The 7,113-nt window shown below is 38.8% G+C and overlaps 1 pseudogene; it reads right to left on the minus strand.

Annotated features, from left to right (window-relative positions):
- Window positions 1-2,634: 2,634 nt before the first annotated feature.
- LOC125247500 lies at window positions 2,635-4,890 on the minus strand (annotated as a pseudogene).
- Window positions 4,891-7,113: the final 2,223 nt, after the last annotated feature.

The following is a 7,113-nucleotide window of genomic DNA, read 5'->3' on the forward strand; positions in this document are numbered from 1 at the left end:
TTATTGCAGCGTCAGATGCCAAAAGCTCAGTCTGTTTTTACTCTGTTTCTGTAGTGACTAGGCCTAATTGACTGGAGTTTGAGACTTCTTCACCCGCATTACTCTCACGCAAAGTTTGCACAGTGTTTGTGTGATATCAACTGGCTCGCCTTCATGGTTTAAAATGGAAATATTTTCAATATTGCAACGTGGCATTTTTCTTTATCACCAGTTGCTCGCAAAATGTTGGACACTGCTTCACATATCGTCCACGTCATAATAAAATATCCAGTGATAATAAAATTAAGTTAATTGTTAAATAAACAACAAGCAAAGTTAAGCTTGTTTGCTTAAAATTTCTCCGAATAATTTCTGCAAAAAAAACAAAAACATTTTGTACCTGCAAGGAAAAAAATAAAATAAAATTTTTGCCCCCCCTACCTCGAGAGTCAAATGTCACCCATGACTATTATCATGTAGATACACCCCAATCTGACTTTCAACTGTATAATAATTCTTTCCTCTTTCAATCATGGCAACAAAAAGGAATAACTCATCTCCATCATTTGTTTATTTCTTTGATTCATTTAACTGAAGGAAGTTGGCAGACATCCAATGTTTAACATCTCTCAGACAATCAAACAAACACAGCAGCCTAGAAACATCCCTTGAATGTTAAGGAACGCAACACTGAGTATCATCTGCGTAACTGTGGTACGAGAAATTATACTTCCTAAAAATGGTATACAAAAGGAAAGGTAAAGAAAATAAAACAGGACCCAGACTTGAGCCCTGTGGAACCCCATACAAAACTGGTGCACGAGAAGAAGAATAATTCCCGTTTACTTTATTTCAAAATAACCAATTTATATCATTTAACACAATTGTCCAGCAGTATACGCTTTTGGGGAGAACAGTATCTCCGGTATCAACAAATAAAATCCATAATCAAATCTATAATTAAGATAATACATAACCCACTACATCCCTCTCAGCTGATGGACAAGATAATGAAAATCACTAATTCTAAAAAAATTAGAATCCAAACTTAATAAACTTTTATCAAATACCAATACAACAATGATTCTACCAATGGCTAAATGGGAAAATGACTTGGCTCTCTCCTCCAACACCAACTTATCTTTTCTATGACTAGGAATACAAATCTACAACTTATACAGTACAAGATAATTCACAGATCTCAGAATCTGCCAACCTGTTTATTCATTTTGTATATCAGTGACCGAAAAGCTTTCCATCACTATGCGCTGTAGGATTCCTCCATCTCCATCACCATTTATTGGGTAATACCATAGAAATCGATAATCTTTCGATTAAATACAAAAATCCACTCCTCATCTCTCTAACTTTTGCCTAAAAATAATTCTGATAAACTGGAAATCAAAACAATATATACATATTAATCACTGGACTAACCTTCTTACAGAATATATTACATTAGAAAAAATAACATTTCTGATTCATCTCAATATACATCAGAAACCTGGCACTGGACTCACACACTCTCCAAATTCTCCTAACAGCAACTTTACAAAGAAAGAAAGAGAGTAAGGGGAATATATTTACAGATATATAAATATTTGTATGTGTATATGTTTATATTTTATTGTTTAATGTGTACACATGTATTGATATACATTATTGACATATACAAAGTTCTGGCATGAAACTCTAGATGGTGCAGGCTAATAGGTCCTTTAACACACCTGCTAATAATCACATCAATATCTATAGGTCACAGATTATTGGTTCCTGCTGTATTAGTAGCCAATGAGCTGCGTGCTTAATCTCTAAATACATGAGTTAGCATTGCTTAGTAGCGCAGCATGCTTCAGAAACCCTCCACCTTCCCCAGCTCCACCTGTATAGATCTGCTACAGTTATTCATGTATGCTATATTGTACAGCAGCAGCATGTCTTACTTGCTCACAGCAGCGGGTCGTGTATGTATTGGCAGTAGCAAGTCCCGTACTTGCTCTGCAGCAGCAGCAGCAATAATCAACAGCAGCAGCAATTAAGCAGCAGCAGCGTAGCAGATCTATTCCGCCAAGACCAAAATATCTACATTGTCATATCCGTTACCATACCAAACACTCCGAGAGTTGTCATGACAGAAATAGTGTTATTATTATATATTCTGTTTCTACTATTATAATAGCACTACTGAATGTAAATATGCAGTCTATTTATCTTCTTTCTACCCCTCCCTTTCATTTAGTTGTTTAGTTATTCACTCCTAAATAAGCTGACTCCCCCCTCAGGGCTTGGGAAAGGTTTTGAAGGAGACCGGGCAGTAAATCAATTCTTCCCATTAAGGGTGAGAGGATGACGACCCAGTAGGTACACTCCCACTGTTGAAACACACACTTATTGAAATATTATGCTCTAACGGAGCATTCACGGCTGTTAGGGCCACTCTGATGCCCCTAAATAGCAACCTGATCTAATACCGGCTTTGTGCCCCCATACCACCTCATCCTTTTTTTTTTCTTTCAACTTATGTAGATTCAAAGTTGAGCTCAAATTGATTGAAATATATTTTAATTGACAAAGTGTTCACCACAATTTCAAAGACAATCATAGTCTGCAAGGTTACAACATGGAGCAAACATATAGCAAGACATTAGGCAAAATCAATACAAGACGTCATATTTCTGATTTATTAAACGTATAAGATCCCTTCATTGCTCCTTTAGTTTTGGAGTGTCTGATCATCAGTCTTGTATTATGGCATCAGTAATGGTGGCATCTTTCTCCAGGTCCACAGTGATTTTCTTGCCAACCAGTTTGAAGATGTTCTCTGGTCTCATGCCGTGCGGTTCGGCCACTTTTACTGTCAGCATGTCGAGAGTTAATGTCTGACCCTTCTGCAATGGTTTCCGGGCCACCACTGACTTCCCCAACTAAAAGAAAGAACATAAACATTAATTTAATGACTTTTGATCATTTTTTGATTTTAAAGTCTGCCAGAATGACCGTTATATCGGACCTTGCTGTGACAGGAAGCCTCACAGGGCAGCATCTGTTTGATTGGCGAGCCCATTGCCATCTCAACCGTCCTGATGGCTTTCACCAGCTCCGCCGGCTCCAGTGATGCTGAATGGTCACTGCCTTTCCAGCTCTTATCCAGGGTCACATGACGCTCCAGGACCTTTGCCCCAAGTGCCACAGCAGCCACAGACACATGGATGCCCGTCTCATGTCCAGAGTAGCCTATGGGAATGTCCGGAAACTCCTTCTGGAACTCCTGCGTAGGAAAAGGGAAAGAAAGATTTCAAACTACTCTGCTACTACTAAAAAAATTAAACATTTTCTTCAGTAATTTATGAATATCATGAAGATGAGATTAAAGATATTTGCATCTTACAGGGATTTGTGGTTGACGTGCTCTAGTGGCAGTGGATAAGCGCTGGTGCACTGCAGGAACGTGAAATTGGGATTGAGCTTCTTGACGGTTTGATAAACACAGCGCATGGTCTCCATAGACTGCATTCCACTAGAAATCACCATGGGACGACCTACACAAATACACCAAAATGTTAGCTTCAAAAAATGGCTGCTTCTGGGAGAAAATAAGGTCAACTTTTTAGTCATTAACACATTAAGATGAGTTCACACATGTCGATTTCTTTGCAGACTTAAATCCAGCCCAACATGAAAATCCAGAAAATCCACAACAGGATTTCTAGGTTTCATTCGCTCTGCTTTCTGGCCAATCAGAACTGGGTCTCAACGTCACTGAGTTTTACCTTTTTTGGCGGTTTTCTCCAGGTAAGGGATATTGTTGGTGTCAGCTGAGGCAACTTTGAAAAACGGCACATTGATTTCATGAAGAAATTCTACAGCCATCTGATTGAGGTAGAGAGAGGAAAAGTTATGAGATGCATTTCAATTTACTGGGTCTCTGAGGGACATTTTCAAATCATAATTCATGTTAACATGCATATATTCTTTTCCTTTAAACGTTGGGACCTTCTTTCATTTGTTCACCTCATCCATTCCTGATGCAGTAAAGAAGATGCCAACTTCACTGGCATACTGTTGCAGCTCTCTGTACTGCTGGTGACTGAACTCCAGATGGTGCTTATGAGCCCCGTAGGTCGGGCCCCAGGCGTGAGGGGACGTATAGGGCCCCAAACTTGGCTCCAGAGCCTGCTTGGTGAATCTGTGTTCGATCTCGCTCTTTTGAAACTTGGCACAGTCGGCTCCACAGTCCTGAATGGAGATAAAAGGGGTAGTAGAAGTGGATTTGGTTGACAACAAATATAAATTCTGGATAAAAAATTAATTTCCCTTTCTAAGATCCTAAGTTTGGGCCGGTTCACACAGAACACGTTTTTGCAGTTAAAAACATGAGATGCTTTTTTTAAAAAACGTTTAACTTCTTTTAACTTTTGCACCACATTTTTAGTCATGTCATGCATGAAACGCTGCAAATGGTCAAACACATCTGTCTAGCATGGGTTTAAATTGAAAAACAAAGGAAAGTTAATGTAGTGGAATGAAAAAACATGTTCTGTGTGAACGGCCCTCAGGATGATACATGAAAAGAACCGGCATCAACACGGTATCAGACTTCACATCTGATAAAGCAGTACTTTACCATGGCCATTCGGATCATTTTTTTGGCGATTTCTATGTCTCCTTGATGGTTCTGTCCAATCTCAGCGATGATAAAACAGGGGTTGGAGCCCCCGATTTTTCTTCCAGGACAAAGTTCGAACTCAGCAGACATTTTATAGACTAATTGTTTAACTGATTTATGATTAAGAGGCTGGAGATGTGATCACAGGTGTGCTGGCATCAAGCTAAGGGGCCGGAAAGAAGGGCGCACTGTAATTTAAAGAGATACAAGTGCTCCACCCTAACCGTCGCCAACCTCCTCCCACGAATGCATATCTCAGGGCATAGTTTTGGTTTGAGGGGGGTGGGCGGCGTTGAAGTCTGTTCCGACTTAGCAGGATCCCAGGTCTTTTGTGGTGCCACTTACACATGCAAATTTGGTTGATATCTGCAAAAAAAATAATAGGATATATGGTGTATTTTTATATCATTTAAGCACCTGGGCTGGAACCTTATAAGTCTGACAAAATTTTCTACTTCAAAGTGCCATGGGAAGTCAAACTAAATTTATCTAACATTTTCTTATACTGAAAGAGTTTATTTCCTACTCAACAGTTCATCAGGCTCTAAATGACTTTGGCTCTGTCATCTCTTATCTGAAGGTCATGTTTTTCCAGTCAGTCATCATAACAGAACACATTTTACACATGGAGAAAACTGATTGTTAATTTCAGAAGGTCCAGACTTGAAGCCGTTGTAAACTACGCTACAAACATACACCTGTGACCTCATTACATCATTACTGCACCACTGTCTCTCTGTGTTGCTGCGGTTCCATGTATTGTGTATTTCAAAAATTAAGCGAGTTTATGCTTAATGTCGCCCTGTAGTCAATAATTTTATTTTTATTTTATTTGTTTATTTGACAGGGACAATGCAATCAAACATAGTTACAGAACAAAGTTTGCAGCCGATGTGATGCACATAGAGTTTATAGCAAGTGCTAATTTTCAACTCCCGTCCCTGGATGGGCCTTTCTACTATAAAAACACAATATTCAGTTCTAAGAAAAAATACACAATGTCATTTTACATGTTCAGAACTCACTCATTCTAAAAACTCATTCTAAAAAGTACACAGTGCAATTTTACATATTCAAAACTCACTTATTCACGTTCAGACATCTACAAAATGGGTACAGTTTTGGTTTGTTTTCAGCCAAGCCTTAAGCCTAGAGGTGAACATTTTAAACTCAGAAATGATCTTAATCTCTGTGGGCAATGAGTTCCACAGTTTACAAGCCCTGTAAGAAAAGGCTGATTTGCCAAAAGATGTTCTGCACTGTGGGATTTTACAGTTTTGATTTGAGGAACCTCTTGTCACTCTACTGCTGTTTGGTCTCTGGATAAATGTACTCAGGGGTTCAGGAGCCAAACTATTGATGCACTTAAATAACAATTTGAGAAAACATAAATTGCTAAAGCTTTCAAAACTTAATAAATTATATTTCTTAAAAATGTAGCAGTGATGAAAGCGAATAGGTTTTCTATCCATAATTTTCATTGCTTGGTTGTAAAGTGAACCAATGCGCTTTATTGCTGAGGGTGCTGCCTGGGCCCATGCTGTCATGCAGTATGAAATATGAGAAAAGATCATAACATGCATGTACAGCATGGCTGCCTGGTTCGGAATGTAATGTCGGATTATTTTGAAACAATTTAAATTTCGTTGTATTGTTTTTGATATTCTCTCAATATGTTTATCAAATTTTAGTTGGGGGTCAAGGACCAACCCAAGATACTTAAATTGAGTTACTAATTGTATTTTATCATTTTGCAAATGTATTTGAAATTTTTGTTCTAAATTGTGTTTTTTAATTGAAAAACACATAGAAACTGTTTTTGTAAGATTTAGAACCAACTTATTTTGAATGAGCCACTGACTAACCTCAGCCATGCATGCAGACAAAACCTCTGCAGCCTGCTCTGGTGTCTTGGCAGATACATAAAAAACGGCATCATCTGCATAAAGCTGGCAACGGACACCCGGGCAGATCAAGGGCAAGTCATTTATAAAGAGACCAAACAACAATGGTCCTAATATAGAACCCTGTGGTATGCCCATACGAATGTTTAAAAATGAGGATTTGTCCCTGGCCACTTTAACACACTGTTCCCGCCCCTGAAGAAATGAGGCAAACCAACCCACTGCCTCAGGGGAGATGTTAAACAATGACATTTTGGATAAAAGTAGGTGGTGACTGACCGTTTCAAAGGCTTTTTTAAGATCGAGAAATACTGCTCCTACCACCTCACCCCTGTCCATGGACTTCTTTAAGTTTTCAATGAAGCAGCAGTTTGCTATTTCGGTTGAGTAACCTGATCTAAAACCAAACTGCTGTGGGTGGAGGAGCTGGTTGACCTCCAAATGGTTAGTCAGCTGTATTGCTACGACTTTCTCCAGCACTTTAGATAATACGGGTAAAATTGATATTGGCCGGTAGTTGCATATAGAATCTTGACTTCCTGATTTAAAAATTGGCACAATCAC

Source organism: Megalobrama amblycephala, linkage group LG15 (assembly GCF_018812025.1).
Source record: "Megalobrama amblycephala isolate DHTTF-2021 linkage group LG15, ASM1881202v1, whole genome shotgun sequence".
In the NCBI taxonomy this organism is placed as follows: domain Eukaryota; kingdom Metazoa; phylum Chordata; class Actinopteri; order Cypriniformes; family Xenocyprididae; genus Megalobrama; species Megalobrama amblycephala.